The 16,305-nt window shown below is 41.8% G+C and overlaps 1 protein-coding gene across 1 annotated transcript in view; it reads left to right on the top strand.

The window, feature by feature from the left end:
* The first annotated feature begins 5,116 nt into the window (after positions 1-5,116).
* Positions 5,117-16,305, top strand: part of LOC139582528 (sushi domain-containing protein 6-like) — a 53,556-nt gene continuing 42,367 nt past the window's right edge. The window contains exon 1 of the mRNA XM_071412614.1: positions 5,117-5,379. The gene's annotated coding sequence lies outside the window, so the exon portion shown is untranslated. The remainder of the gene's footprint in view (positions 5,380-16,305) is intronic.

The raw sequence follows: 16,305 nt of genomic DNA, 5'->3' as shown, positions 1-16,305 counted from the left end.
TAAGGCAGCTGTCAATGATCACAATGCCTCGCAAAGAAGGGCACTTATTCTTAGATGGATTTTTTTTTAAAGCAGACATTGAATATCCCTTTGGCAGATTCGTTGACATCTTGTTATTTCGTCATTAGCCTACTTTGCGCCCGAGCCGATAGAAAATCTCCCTCCCCCTTCACACACACTCAATTCTTCATTGCTGCAACTTGCTTGCTAGTTAAAGATTTCTGCTCTGTGTTCCTTCAAGGCAGCTGTCAAGGAACACCTTCGGCTTCGTTTCATTTTATTTTTCATGGCGGTTTGATCGCAGGGTAGGCACTAGTAATGTCTGCAGTTTTCCGTTTAGCTATTTGTTTTAAGGTGTAAATAAATAAATATCTTGGTCAAAGTTCGGCATCTCTCCCATGTCGTATTCAACTAGTAGTTGTTCTGAAATGTTTATTGCTTGCCTACATTTTACTCCTTCCTCTGTTTAATATAACACACATACATTAATTATTAATTTCGGTTATCTGACGAAGTTTGTACTATACAAAGTATTTGACTGTTGTGTAGCACAGAAAGTATTTGACTAGCCACGAAGTTAGGAGGGGTGGGAGTACTTCTGGCACACTTCAGGGTCATTTTGGTAGCTCATGTTGACCAGTATTGTGTGGCACAGAAAGTTTTTTTTGGGGGGGGGGGGGGGGGGTCAGCAGGCAAAAAAATGGCCTTGCCAAAAACCATAGCTTCAGGAAGCACAACCACAGAACCACTGGAAACCATAGCTGCAGGAAGTAGGGGTGCGGAGGGTGCTGCAGCCCATGATAAATCACAATTATAGAAAAAATGTATTTTAAAATCTCCACCAAATGTGTACACTAGGCCTTTATTGCTACTGTATTAAATATACTTAAGTATCAAACGTAAAAGTACAAATAATTTCAAATTCTTTATATTAAGCAAACCAGATGGCACCATTTTCTTGTTTTTTAAATTTACAGACAACCAGGGACACACTTCATCATTTACAAATGAAGTATTTGTGTTTAGTGAATCCGCCAGATCAGAGGCATTTGGAATGACCAGGCATGTTGTCTTGACAAGTGTGTGAATTTGACCATTTTCCTGTCCTGCTAAGCATTCAACATGTAATGAGTACTTTTGGATGTCAGGGAAAATGTATGGAGTAAAATGTACATTATTTTCTTTAGGAATGTAGTGAAGTAAAAGTAAAAGTTGCAAAAAATATAAATAGTAAAGTACAGACACTGCAAAAAATCTGACTTTGGTGTAGGCTACTGTATGTTTTGACTCGGGTCCCCGAGCTGACAAGGTAAAAATCTGTTGTTCTGCCCCTGGGCAAGGCAGTTAACCCACTGTTCCCCGGGCGCCGATGATGTGGATGTCGATTAAGGCACCTTTCTGATTGAGGGGTTGGGTTAAATGCGGAAGACACATTTCAGTTGAATGCATTCAGTTGTACAACTGACTAGGTATCCCTCTTTCCCTTCCCGGTGGCTCAAGTTCGTTGATTTCAAAACAAAAAAATATATGTTTTCACTTTGTCACTAGAGGTTATTGTGTGTAGATGGGTGAGAGAAAAAATATTTATTTCATCCACTTTGAATTTAGGCTGTAACAACAAAATGTGGAATAAGTCAAGGGGAATGAATACCTTCTGAAGGCACTGTACTTTTGAAATAAGTTTCCGTAGAATCTTTAGTAACCACAGAGAACACACCTGTTTAAAGTCCCATCTTCAAATGTATTGGAAGAACATTCCATTGTTAGTTAGTAGTTCAGTATTATTCAAATTAAATGTTGTAAAAGTGTATGGTTTAAATGACAGTGGTCTGTCTTTGAACTTACTGCATTCTTGTTACTTTCAGCAGCATATTTCTCTTAGACTTTTGTTTGTCCATTTTTCCCCTGGTGACATTCATACCTTTTTGTTGTGCCCACAACTTGAAAATAACACTATTGAATAGGAGAATTTTACTCTCCCAACTTAGATTTTTTTTTTTTACCAAAGGCTGTGCTTTTGTCGATGGTCAAGCATATGACATACTACTATTAGAATGAAAGGCTTGTAGGGAAACTTATAAACGTTGCTCTATCAAGTAGAGTAACTCCTCTGTATTTGGAGGAATGGAATCACAAGATATTTCACTGGATGTTTAAAATGTGAAGCATCCGCTTGGCTTTTCCACATAATATTTGGTAGTGAGAGGAAGCCCACTTGCGGGCAGTGGGAGAAGGTTGAATGAGATGGATTTTGGCAGACGTTCTGTACATTTTCTCATTGATGAAACATTTGATCTCAATAGAGTTTTCTGTTTCCAAAACTAGAATCTGTTATGAACAGAGTGGACTAAGGTTTGTAAAATGTAACCTTTGCAAAAGCTTTTAGGAAATGCAAAGGCGAATTGAGTTATTGCACACGCGCACTTCACAGAGTATGCGTTCTCTAACGAAAACATGCAGATGATGCTAGAACGCGCCAATAGGATCTCGCTAGCTCGTACTTGGCTCTGCCCACTATGGCTCATTTGAAACGACAGGCTGTAGTCTATCTTGGTTAAGTTACAAAAATCTTTGATGGAATCCTTTATGCTAGCTAGCTCATTTTAGGCAAGAGTAAGCTATTAGTTATCTAAACAAGAAAAGACAACTTAATTTTTTGCCCAAAACGTTTGTCATTTTCTAAATGTTATGAATTTTTGTGACTCTTGTTCCCGAACGTATTTAGTCCTCAAACTTGAACTCGAGATATGCCATTTCGAAAATGAGGCGTTTCCCGATAACAGGAATACCCGTCGTCACACTCCTCCATCCGATTGGTCGGCTAGGTGGACCTTATGAGCCTGCATAAGCGTCATCACTCTCCTTCATCTGATTGGTCGCGTAGGCGGGCTTTCTGGATTTGGGTTTTTGGTAACTACGACCTGGTACTGCTCGTCGCCGTAATATTTTCCTAGTTGAAAATAAGTACAAAAGGACGCGTTCGTAAATTCACTCTGGCTATCTACTCCGATTTGAGAGCGCTCTCAACTGAGTGTGCAGAGCGCAGAATAATTGATGAATTTACTAACGCTCAACACCCATTAAATATGGCCGGTGCCAGTAAACGTCAGCAAAAAAAAGCATAACTAAAATTGTTGCCAACATCACAGTTACAGTCACCAGCTCTCTGGATAACATGAAAACAATCTAACCAGCTCTGCTAGTGAGAGTAAAATGGTCAGAATAAGGTGTTCTCTCTTTTTTTGTCTATCTGTTGTCTCTTTTTTTTTTGCCTGGGTGCTTGACTGCCATTGTGAGGTCAGAGAACGCTCGGATCAACCCTACTCCTCGGCCAGAGCGTCCAGTGTGCCCTCCGGAAGAGAAATGCTCTGAATTTAAGAGGACAATCTGACAACGCTCTGAATTGATGAGGATGTACTCTGAGCGCACTCTGGCACTCCAGAGTGAATTTACTAAAACACCAAAAGTTCACACCAATGATTTATAGATACACTAGATGGCATAAAGGGGGTGCTGTTTTGAAGCCATCGCGCCTCCATCTTGGCACTCCCCTACGATTGTAAAACATATTTTGGAAGCTATAGATATACATTTTCTAATGTCAACATTTGTTTTAGCCACGTTTATTCTATTACAGACACCTTAATGCATACTTTTAAGTTATATTATGTGAACTAAACATACAAATAAAATATATAAAACCATTTTCCTTAGAGTATAATTTTTTGAAAGTACTAATGTTACTCTTCCCACTACAGCAACAACAACAAAAAATACATAAGTGCATATAATTTTGTCCAAGAACCATTTAAATGAAATACCGTAGTATTCCATTCATCCCTATGGAATGCGGCTTTTCTAAGGAGTGTCAATATGGTTTACCGGTGGGATTAAAGCTTCTCCTCAAAGATTTTTGTAACTATACCAAGATATACCTTCGCCTGTCGTTTCCAATGGGAACAAATGAGCCATAGTGGGCAGAGCCAAGCACGGGAAAGCGAGATCCTATTGGCGCGTTCTAACATCATCTGCATGTTTTCGTTAGGGAACGTCTACCCTGTGAAGTGCGCGTGTGCAGTAACAATTCACCTCTGCACTCCTAAACAACGCGAGTTTTTAAACTTTTGCAAATGTTAAAGTTTACAAACCTTAGTCCACTCTGTTCATAACAGATTGTAGTTTTGGAAACAGAAAACTATATTGAGATCAAATGTTTAATCGATAAGAACATTTGCATAATGTCGGTTAAAATCCATCTCGTTCCATCTTCTCCCACTGCGCGCCAGTGGAATTACTCTCGTTACCATATTTGGTAGTGAGTGGAAACAGTAAGCGGATGCTTCACATTTAAACATCCAGTGAAATATCTATCTGTTTGTTTAATCTGTGTTCTCATAGGGTGCGTTCGTAAATTGCCTCCAGTATGTCAGAGTGCGCTCTGGATAGTTCGTAAATTCAGAGTGTTGTCATAGTGTCCTTCGTAAATTCAGAGCGCACACTCTTACAGAGGAGGAGGGTTGATCTGAGTGTTCTGACCTTACAACGGCAGTCAAGTGCTGAAGTTAACTGGCTAAAGTTGACTAGCTTGCTAGCTATTTCCAGACACAAATGAGCAACACAACAAGGGAACACCTTTGACAATTTTACTTACCCTAGCAGAGGTGGTTAGGATGTTTTCATGTTATCCAAAGCGTTGGTGACTGTAACTGTGCTGCTGGCAACAATTTAATTACGCTTCTTTGCCGACGTTTACTGACACCGGACATATTACAAGCATTTCGCTTCACCCGCAATAACATCTGCTAAACACGTGTATGTGATGGAGTAGATAGCCAGAGTGAATTTACGAACGCACCCACATGATCTGCAATCCAAGGTCTATCTATATACGTAATTGGTTCACACAGTACATTGTGGACCTGCCCGCCCCTCTCGCAGTCAAACTATCCGCTCGGGCAAAGTCACTGGGCTAACAAAATTGGTCTGGGCCCAATGAAATTCACTGTTGGCCTGGGCTTCACCGAGTAAAACAATTACTGTGATATATCACAGTTACTTAATGAATGTCCGTCTTCATTCTACAGTCGTATAATACATATAGCCTGACCACAGGCTCTACTACTGGTTCCCATGGAAACCGTACGAAAGCGAGGCTGCTGGTTTACTAGCAGACTGAAGTGTTTCCGCTTTCCTCTGCTCGCAGTGAGAAAGAAACGGTCTAGCTAGCTATTTGTGACGGAGCGGAAGAAGCGACAACACCGCAGGAAAGACTATTATACGTGATAAAATATCAAATCAATTGGAGGATAGTCTGGCTATTTGCGTCCATGACCAGACAGTGAGAACGGAGAGGAGGGCTTGAAGGTAGCCTATTCGTTGGTAAGTGTCTTCAATCTTATGTGTTTTCTCAAGCTAGCTGTACAGTAGCTAGCTAAGCATACGGGATCACTCTGGCTTGTGCCACTGCTATCGGGGTTCTCCCTCTGTCAGTATACTGCTTTTGATGTCGGCCTCCTTGGCTTGGACCTATTGTCTATGTTTTGAACCTGTGAAAACCAGAAGCCAAGGTTACTAACTACTGTGTAGCTAATACTATTGTCATTTACGATAACATCAGTCTATTAGCTGCCTTCTACCCGTGTGCGCTCAACAATGTCCTAGGTCTAGGATAAGGTTGGCTAGTGGCTAGAGCTATCTACTAGCTAATGAATCTAATTTCATAGACTCTGACCCTTCAAAGGCTATTTGAACCGTCAAAGTGTTTGTACACCAACAATGACATACATGTCTGTCAGTGGGTCTGCTGCCACAACAGAGATAAAGGGAGGAGAGAGGACTGGCAAGGGCCACAGCAATGTGGAAGGAAACCCGTTGTGGATGACGATGCCTAAGTAAAATAGATAACGATAGCTACCATAATACCTCACTACCAGTATAGTAATACCATACAAACCTACTGAGAAGCAGTGGATAAAATGCATACAAACAGTGTTATTACAGTATAGAGCTGCCCATCCCTTTAAATAGGTGGTTCTACCACAGACTTGGGACTATTCTGTTACAAGAACCCTTTGTCTCTAACCTTTGTCTAATAAATCAGATCATCAGCTTTGTACAGTAGCTACGTTATTAGTTACGGTGGTACGTTGTAATAGTGGTTACGTTAGTGCTGTGCTAAGTTATTAGTTACGGTGGTACATTGTGATAGTGGTTACGTTAGTGCTGTAGTATTGGCTATCATTAATGATATTTCCCAACCGTATAACCTTGTGTCCTCCTGACATGCAAGCAGATCACTAACAATGCATGTCACCCTATATAGTGTGTTGTCATCTGCTAGGTCTGCTACACTTCATCACCACCTGTTTTGTGAAACATTGTTGCAATGTATCAATGTATCAAAATGTAGACTTGTTTGACGCTCCTTGGATATGTGACATTTTGGCATAGATGACAGTGTCGGCTCTGCTCGGTGTTTTATCCAGCAGCAGCGAATGCGTACATATACAGTCCGTCCGGCTCACTGCAATCAGTACAGTTGCACGTGTCGGTGCGTGTGACTCCGGACATTGAAGCATCCGCTGTACTATGAGCACATTTGCTAATTCAATTTGGCCAAGTTTACTAAACGCAGTTAAATATATAATTACATTATTTTTCTATTCCCCCCCCCAAAGTGTAAATGCTAAGCTTAAGCATTGTGGTCATATATCATAGCCCGATTAACATAATGGCTCATTACAAAGCAATAATGACAACAAAATAAGCAATAAGTACAATTTGATCACTACTTGATCACCCAAAACGTTTTGAAATCTCAGAAATGAAAAGGTAAATGTCCCTTCTCTCTCGCTCTCTCTCGTGCAGTAGCACATAGGGATGCTCCTGCATGGGTATACACACCACATAATGGCCTCCATAACAAAGGCTTTCTTTCTCTGCTTCCATTGCTACTCTCTCTCTCCCTCGCTTTCTCATGCTCTCTGTGCCGAGTCCCTCTCTTATACTCTCTATCTTTCTCCTTCACTTATTCAATTCAAAGGACTTTATTGGCATGGGAAACATACATATGTTTACATTGACAAAGCAAGTATAATAGATAATAAACAAAAGTGAAATGAACAGTAAACATTACACTCACAAGACTTTCAAAGGAATAAAGACATTTTAAATGTCATTATGTACCGTGTTGTAATGATGTGCACATTGTTAAAGTACAAAAGGGAGCATAAATAAACATAAATGTGGGTTGTTTTTACAATTGTGTTTTGTTCTTCACTGGTTGACCTTTTCTTGTGGCAACAGGTCACAACAAATGTTGCTGCTGTGATGGCACACTGGTATGTCACCTAATAGATATGGGAGTTTATCAAAATTGGATTTGTTTTCTAATTCTTTGTGGGTCTGTGTAATCTGAGGGAAATATGTGTCTCTAATATGGTCATACATTGTTAGGAAGTGCAGCTCAGTTTCCACCTCATTTTGTTTGTGGGTAGTGTGCACATAGCCTGTCTTCTCTTGAGCCAGGTATCCCTACGGCGGCCTTTCTCAATAGCAAGGCTATGCTCACTGAGTCTGTACATAGTCAAAGATTTCCTTAATTTTGTGTCAGTCACAGTGGTCAGGTATTCTGCCACTGTGTACTCTCTGTTTTGGGCCAAATAGCATTCTAGTTTGCTGTTTTTTTGTTAATTCTTCCCAATGTGTCAAGTAATTATCTTTTTGTTTTCTCATGATTTGGTTGGGTCTAATTGTGTTGCTGTCCTGGGGCTCTGTGGGGTCTGTTTGTGTTCGTGAACAGAGCCACAGGACCAGCTTGCTTAGGGGACTCTTCTCCAGGTTAGTCTCTCGGTAGGTAATGGCTTGGGAATCGCTTCCTTTTAGGTGGTTGCAGAATTTAACAGCTCTTTTCTGGATTTTGATCATTAAAGGGTATTGTCCTAATTGTGCTCTGCATGCATTATTTGGTGTTTTACTTTGTACACAGAGGATGTTTTTGCAGAATTCTGCATACAGTCTCAATTTGGTCTTTGTCCCATTTTGTGAATTCTTGGTTGGTTAGCTGACCCCAAACCTTACAACCATGAAGGGCAATGGGATCTAAAATTAATTTAAATTATTTTCTTGCCAGATCACAATTGGGATGTCAAATTTAATGTTCCTGTTGATGCCGTAGAAAGCCCTTTTTTGCCTTGTCTCTCAGATATTTCACAGCTTTGTGGAAGTTACCTGTGGTGCTGATGTTTAGGCAGAGGTATGTATAGTTTTTTGTGTGCTCTAGGGCAACGGTGTCTAGATGGAATTTGTATTTGTGGTCCTGACAACTGGACCTTATTTGGAACACCATTATTTTTGTCTTACTGAGATTTACGGTCAGCGCCCAGGTCTGACAGAATCTGTGCAGAAGATCTAGGTGCAGCTGTAGGCCCTCCTTGGTTGGGGACAGAAGCACCAGATCATCACCTAACAGTAGACATTTGACTTCCGATTTTAGTAGGGTGAGGCAGGGTACTGCAGACTGTTCTAGTGCCCTCGCCAATTCATTGATATACAGTTGAAGTCGGAAGTTTACATGCACTTAGGTTGGAGTCATTAAAACTGTTTTTCAACCACTCCACAAATTTCTTGTTAACAAAGTATAGTTTTGGCAAGTCGGTTAGGATATCTACTTTGCATCTGCATTGCTTGCTGTTTGGGGTTTTAGGCTGGGTTTCTGTACAGCACTTTGAGATATCAGCTGATGTAAGAAGGGCTATATAAATACATTTGATTTGATCACAATTCCAGTGGGTCAGAAGTTTACATACACTAAGTTGACTGTGCCTTTCAACAAATTCCAGAAAATTATGTCATGGCTTTAGAAGCTTCTGATAGGCTAATTGACATCATTTGAGTCAATTGGAGATGTACCTGTGGATGTATTTCAAGGCCTACCTTCAAACTTAGTGCCTCTTTGCTTGACATCAAGGGAAAATCAAAAGAAATCAGGCAAGACCTCAGAAAAGAAAATGTAGACCTCCACAAGTCTGGTTCATCCTTGGGAGCAATTTCCAAACGCCTGAAGGTACCACGTTCATCTGTACAAACAATAGTACGCAAGTATAAACACCATGGGACCACACAGCCGTCATACCGCTCAGGAAGGAAAGGCGTTCTGTCTCCTAGAAATGAACGTACTTTGGTGCGAAAAGTGCAAATCAATCCCAGAACGACAGCAAAGGACCTTGTAAAGATGCTAAAACATTTGACCCAAGTTAAACAATTTAAAGGCAATGCTGCCAAATACTAATTGACTGTATGTAAACCTCTGACCCACTGGGAATGTTATGCAAGAAATAATTGCTGAAATAATAAATTCTCTCTACTATTATTCTGACATTTCACATTCTTAAAATAAAGTGGTGATCCTAACTGACCTAAGACAGGGAATTTTTACAAAGATTAAATGTCAGGAATTGTGACAAACTGAGTTTAAATGTATTTGGCTAAGGTGTATGTACATTTCCGACTTCAACTGTACATGTTGAAGAGGGTGGGACTTAAGCTGCATCCCTGTCTCAACCCACGGCCCTGTGGAAAGAAATTTATTTTTTGCCAATTTTAGCTGCACACTTGTTTGTGTATGGTTTTTATAGTATAGTATGTTTCTCCCCCAACACTACTTTCCATCAGTTTGTATAGCAGACTCTCGTGCCAAATTGAGTGAAACGCTTTTTTGGAATCAACACGGCATGAGAAGACTTTGCCATTGTTTTGGTTTGATTGTTTTTTTATTAGGGTGTGCAGGGTGAAATATGCGGTCTGTCGTATGGTCATTTGGTAAAAAGCCAATTTGACATTTGTTCAGTACATTGTTTTCACTGAGGAAATTATAGGAGTCTGCTGTTAATGATAACGCAGAGGATTTCCCTCAGGTTGCTGTTGATGCTTATCCCACGGTAGTTATTGGGGTCAAATTTGTCTTCACTTTTGTGGATTGGTGTGATCAGTCCTTGGTTCCAAATATTGAGGAAGATGCCAGAGCTGAGGATGATGTTTTAAGTATAGCCAAATTGTGGTCTGTATATTTTGTCATTTCATTTAGGTTACCATCAACTCCACGGGCCTTTTGGGTTTGTATTTTGTCCTGTAGTTCATTCAATGTAAATGGAAAATCCAGTGGGTTCTTGTAGTCTTTAACAGCTGATTGTAAGATTTGCAATTGATCATGTATATGTTTTTGCTGTTTGTTCTTTGTTATAGAGCCAAAAGTATTGGAGAACATCCCTGTTTTGGATCAATAACTATTCTTGTTTGTTTAGTGTGTTATAATTTTCCCAGAAGTGGTTATATGCTATGGATTCTTCAGTTACATTGAGCTGATTTCTGAACTGCTGTTCCTTTTTCCTTACATTTCTGTATGTCAAGTCTGTCTTCTATTATCCAGAGTTCTTACATTCTTGAAAATCCTGGAGAAGTCATGGAATTTTAAAATTGTGTTTTCCAGGCCTGGAAAAGTTTTGGAAAATTATAAAATCTGAAACATTTAAGAAAAGTCATGGAAATTAATTTAATACATTATTTTATTTACATTTTTATTTAGGCACAGTTTTTAAATATTTAATAAATAAATAAATATTCATCATATCGACCAGGATCGGAATGACTCTAGCACGTCTGTGTTTGCGCGCTTATCCTGCATAGTGTGAGGCAAGGGGGCCATTGCTCAAGGTGTGAGTGACAGTCGGACATTACAGCAGCAGGTAGGCCTATAAAATATGATAGAGAACAGATTAATTAGGTAGCCAATTCAAAACATATTTTGTACCCTCTAGTTAACTGTTTGTCATGTCCCCCCCCCCCCCCCCCCCCAAAAAAAAAAAAATCACAGACACTGGTGAATAAGGTCATACAAAGTTGATTTACTTTTTTTTTAAACAATTCACATGAATAATTTTAAACTATAATTTTTGGACTAAATGACGATTCACTTCTTCGTTTGTATTAGTTGGGATTCGGTTCAATCCCAAAGAATCAAATCATGTCAATCAAAAATAATTTGTGAATCGTGAACATTCATTCTAGGCAAAAATATTAGATATAGCCTTTCCTTTGAATTATGTGGCTTCAGTAAATGCTAGTCACCCTGCAAAGTAAACACTTCTAAGCAGGGCATAAAATGAACACCCGTCACCCGCAGGTCGTTTTAGGTATTGGCTGGGTAAGAATCGATATTTTACCAGCCATGTTGGTGTGTGTGGTCAATTTGTAGATCTCTACAGTGCGCGCATTACATTTGTGAATTAAAAATAGTCAAGTATGAGCACATGCTTCCGATTTTTATTGTAGAAAAATGGTGCAGTAGCTGTTTTGTTTCACAGTTGCTAATCCCACTAAAAGAAATACGAATCCTATATCCCACCTGAGGTAGCTACAATGCCTGGCAGGAGAGCTGTAAGCTCTGAGTGAAATGCTGATAGATTAATTTTTGGAGGCACAGGGATAGAAGTTTGTCTAACCAACTCTATAAAGTCTACAAAGTGAGAATTTGTCCTCGTGTTTCTTGGTTATTTACATCGTGTTCATCACAAGCTAGGTTGTCTTTCAACGTAGTTTGAGTCTGCTGCTTCAACTGATAGCGAAGAGACGCCCTAGTCAGATCTCACACACCTGACAAACCTCAAGTGGCCCCATTACCACGGTAACCTCCCGCCCTGAGAGGCAACTGAACATTTTGTCTCATCTGATATTTTGGTTTAAAGACTGGTCACAAAAAAGCTAATGAAATTGAGCAATATACCAAATTTGCTTCTTACTAATACATTTCTTGTTTTAGAAACATTACAAAACATGGTCATACGTTTTTAGTGTCTTTGATGTAATTATGGCCCCAAAAAATATTTTGGCTGGTAAGAAATTCTGAGTGGCTGGTGGACCAAAAAGAAAATTTTAGGCCCTGCTTCTAAGGTAGCTAAGATAAATATGAATATATTAGAAAAGGTCAATTTCCTGAAAATGTGTGGGCTTGCTTCAGCCGAATAAAAAGATTTGTAGCCTACCATAGCCATTTATTTGATCTTTGATATATTGAATGAGCGAATTATTTCAAAAGGCATAAAACGTATTTGGTTGCAATATTTTACATCAATCAACCATCCTCCGGGAGAGCTCATGGGTGGTCAACCATCCTCCGGGAGAGCTCATGGGTGGTCAAGCATCGTCCGGGAGAGCTCATGGGTGGTCAACCATCCTCCGGGAGAGCTCATGGGTGGTCAAGCATCCTCCGGGAGAGCTCATGGGTGGTCAAGCATCGTCCGGGAGAGCTCTAACAAACCACATTTTAGAGATCAGCTGCTCAACCGGACCTTGATAAACTTGTGTTTGAGCAGGGCTTGATCAAAAGCCTGCACACCCAGTAACTCTGACTGAGGGTTGGCCACATGTGTTTATACAGTTGCCTAACAGGTATTCTACTTTGTTGGGTGGGGGTTATTAGTCTAGGTTCCAAGCTATCTGCGCTAATGTTGCTATTTTGTAGAATGCCCTTGATGATACTAGCCAGATGGACACAGCTAGATAACTACCTAGCAAGATGACAAAGAAACAATAAAATTCACTCTCCATAATCACATACTGCCAATTGCCAGCCCATAGCCAAGTGTTTAGCTAGCTAATGTTAGCATATTCACTAGCTAGCTAGCACATCATAGTGCAGTGTCCTTAGCTAGCTAGCTACCATGGGCACCTGTTTAATGGAAACTAGCTAATCCATTGTGATTTTATTATAATGTCAATATTAGGTACAGTGGTTAGCTAGCTTGCAGGAAGTAGTTAGTGTTTTGTCCATTGCATCTGTGCACTTAGCTAGCTAACATCCCATAGCCTACATTGCATATGAAGTGTGACTAGCTCATCTGTGGACGTACGGAGAAAATGCCCACTCTAAAGAAATATATATATATATGTATTTGTTTCGTCCTGCACGTGGGGATTTGTGTTCTCTGATTGGCTCGAAGTCAAGTTGTTGGCCACTGACGAATATTTTGATTCTACAAGTAGAAACGGTAGGATCATCTACCGGGTCGGCACGCAGCAGGTACGCTGCCCACTGTGACAAGGCCGTACCTCTAGCCAGACGGGTTCCTGTTCTGTTCAGACTGGCCTCTTGGCATGATGCAGTGCCACTGTGCCAACGTAGTCCTTGCCAAAGGCCCATGCGTCACTCTCTGCCACCTCCCACCAGCCTGCATGCAGGTAACTCTGTTGCCTCTCCACTGGGGAAAGGAAAGGTGGTGGCAGGAGGGTACCGGACCTGATTATCAAGGGCCGCCAAGTGTGTGTGTGTGTGTGTGTTTCTCCCAGGAATAGGCCTATGTGTATACTTACTCTATGGTCTATTTCTGTGAGCGTCGCCATCAGGCGTACCTGTCTCACCCACTGATAAGTGCCTATCGGCAGTGAGATTCTTGGTGTGTTTAATGCTTTTAAGGAGGGTTACTCCTTTAAGGTCCAAGGACCACATACACTATATATATACACCAGTATGGGAACACCCCTTTAAATTAGTGGATAGAGAATAACACACACAATAAATTCAACAGTATGTGGACACCCCTTTTAAATTAGTGGATAGAGAATAACGTACTACTACCCGGGACATTACTGAGGTTAGAGAATAACATACTTAAAGTGTATATATAGTGTATGTGGACACCACTTCAAATGAGTGGATTCAGCTATTTCAGCCACACTCATTGATGACCAGTGTATAAATCCAGCACCGCCATGCAATCTCCATAGACAAACATTGGTAGTAGAATGGCCTTACTGAAGAGCTCAGTGACTTTCAAAGCATGCCACCTATCCAACGAGTCAGTTGGTCAAATTTCTGCCCTGCTAGAGCTGCCCCGGTCAACAGTAAGTGCTGTTATTGTGAAGTATAAACATCTAGGAGCAACAACGGCTCAGCCGTTAAGTGGTAGGCCACACAAGCTCACAGAACGGGGGCCGCCGAGTGCAGAAGCGTGTAGCGCGTAAAAAAATCTTCTGTCCTCAGTTGTAACACTAATTGCTGAGTTCCAAACTGCCTCTGGAAGCAAAACATCAGCACAATAACTGTTTGTCGGGAGTTTCCTGAAATGGGTTTCCATGGCTGAGCAGCTGCACACAAGCCTAAGATCACCATGCCCGAATGCATAGTGCCAACTATAAAGTTTGGTGGAGGAGGAATAATGGTCTGGGGCTGTTTTTCATTGTTCGTGCTAGGCCTCTGTTTCAGGGAAGGGAAATCCTTAACGCTTCAGCCTACAATTACCTTCTAGACGATTCTGTGCTTCCAACTTTGTGGCAACAGTTTGGGGAAGGCCCTTTTGCTGTTTCAGCATGACAATGACCCGTGCACAAAGCGAGGTCCATACAGAAATGGTTTGTAGAGATCGGTGTGGAAGAACTTGACTGGCCTGCACAGAACCCTGACCTCAACCCCATCGAACACCTTTGGGATGAATTAAAATGCCGATTGTGAGTCAGGCCTAATCGCCCAACATCAGTGCCCGACCTCACTAATGCTCTTGTGGCTGAATGGAAGCAAGTCCCTGTTGCAATGTTCCAACATCTAGTGGAAAGCCTTCCCAGAAGACTGGAGGCTGTAGTAGCATCAAAGGGGGGGGGGGCCCAATGAAATATTCGACGAGCGGGTGTCCACACACTTTTGGTCATGTAGTGTATATGTTATTTTCAGAGGTAGACTGGCCAGCCAAAACTGTCAAATACTCCCATGTAAACGTGAATGGATTCTCAATGGCAGTATGGTTCTGGAAACATAAAGCAATTTTTTTACTTTCAAATCAAAATAATTTCTCAATTGCAAAATACACACTTACTGTACACAGTTTTAACCAGCTTTATCACAGTTGCAGCTGACAGAATTCTTCAGTGACCACACATTTCTGGCGGCCTCCTTCCATTCCACACAGGTTTTCGGAGCATGCTAGATAGAGAGACCACGTGTTAATTAGCTGTCTTCTGTCTACCAGTGTTGTAACATGGAGATATGGCCATGTGGGAACACTAACCCTATATAAAGGTGTTTATCAATGTGACGTTATTATTATTATTTTAATGAAAGATAAGGTCCTAATGCTTCCAAAGCCGCACCGCAAGAGATGTGTGTTAATGATCAGACCAAGCATCGGGGCTCTTAACAAAAACTGGATCAGAGTCATGATCAAGGGCTATCTCTCCATGCTGTCTTTCTCTTCTACTCACTCTCCATCCATCTCTCTTTCTCTGGGCTCTCTCTCCCTCTTCCCTCAGCCCCAGCCTGGCTCCATCAGAGCAGAGGGCTGAATTCAAGGCATTAGTCAGGCCTATCAGATGGCAATCTCTTCACTGCTGTTCCCTGGCACACTGAGTGCTCTGTGTTCCCAGACACATGCCGTCTCTCCCCTGCTCTCTGTGTTTCCAGACACATGCCTTCTCTCTGTGTTCCCAGACACATACCTTCTCTCCCCTGCTCTCTGTGTTCCCAGACACATGCCTTCTCTCTGTGTTTCCAGACACATGCCTTCTCTCCCCTGCTCTCTGTGTTCCCAGACACATGCCTTCTCTCTGTGTTTCCAGACACATGCCTTCTCTCCCCTGCTCTCTGTGTTCCCAGACACATGCCTTCTCTCTGTGTTTCCAGACACATACCTTCTCTCCCCTGCTCTCTGTGTTCCCAGACACATGCCTTCTCTCCCCTGCTCTCTGTGTTCCCAGACACATGCCTTCTCTCCCCTGCTCTCTGTGTTCCCAGACACATGCCTTCTCTCCCCTGCTCTCTGTGTTCCCAGACACATGCCTCCTCTCCCCTGCTCTCTGTGTTCCCAGACACATGCCTTCTCTCTGTGTTCCCAGACACATGCCTTCTCTCCCCTGCTCTCTGTGTTTCCAGACACATGCCTTCTCTCCCCTGCTCTCTGTGTTCCCAGACACATGCCTCCTCTCCCCTGCTCTCTGTGTTCCCAGACACATGCCTTCTCTCCCCTGCTCTCTGTGTTCCCAGACACATGCCTTCTCTCTGTGTTCCCAGACACATGCCTTCTCTCCCCTGCTCTCTGTGTTTCCAGACACATGCCTTCTCTCCCCTGCTCTCTGTGTTCCCAGACACATGCCTTCTCTCCCCTGCTCTCTGTGTTCCCAGACACATACCTTCTCTCCCCTGCTCTCTGTGTTCCCAGACACATGCCTCCTCTCCCCTGCTCTCTGTGTTCCCAGACACATGCCTTCTCTCCCCTGCTCTCTGTGTTCCCAGACACATGCCTTCTCTCCCCTGCTCTCTGTGTT

This window comes from Salvelinus alpinus, chromosome 8 (genome assembly GCF_045679555.1).
Source record: "Salvelinus alpinus chromosome 8, SLU_Salpinus.1, whole genome shotgun sequence".
In the NCBI taxonomy this organism is placed as follows: domain Eukaryota; kingdom Metazoa; phylum Chordata; class Actinopteri; order Salmoniformes; family Salmonidae; genus Salvelinus; species Salvelinus alpinus.
Note: the sequence above shows the minus strand (reverse complement) of the source record. Positions and strands in the feature narration are given on the sequence as shown.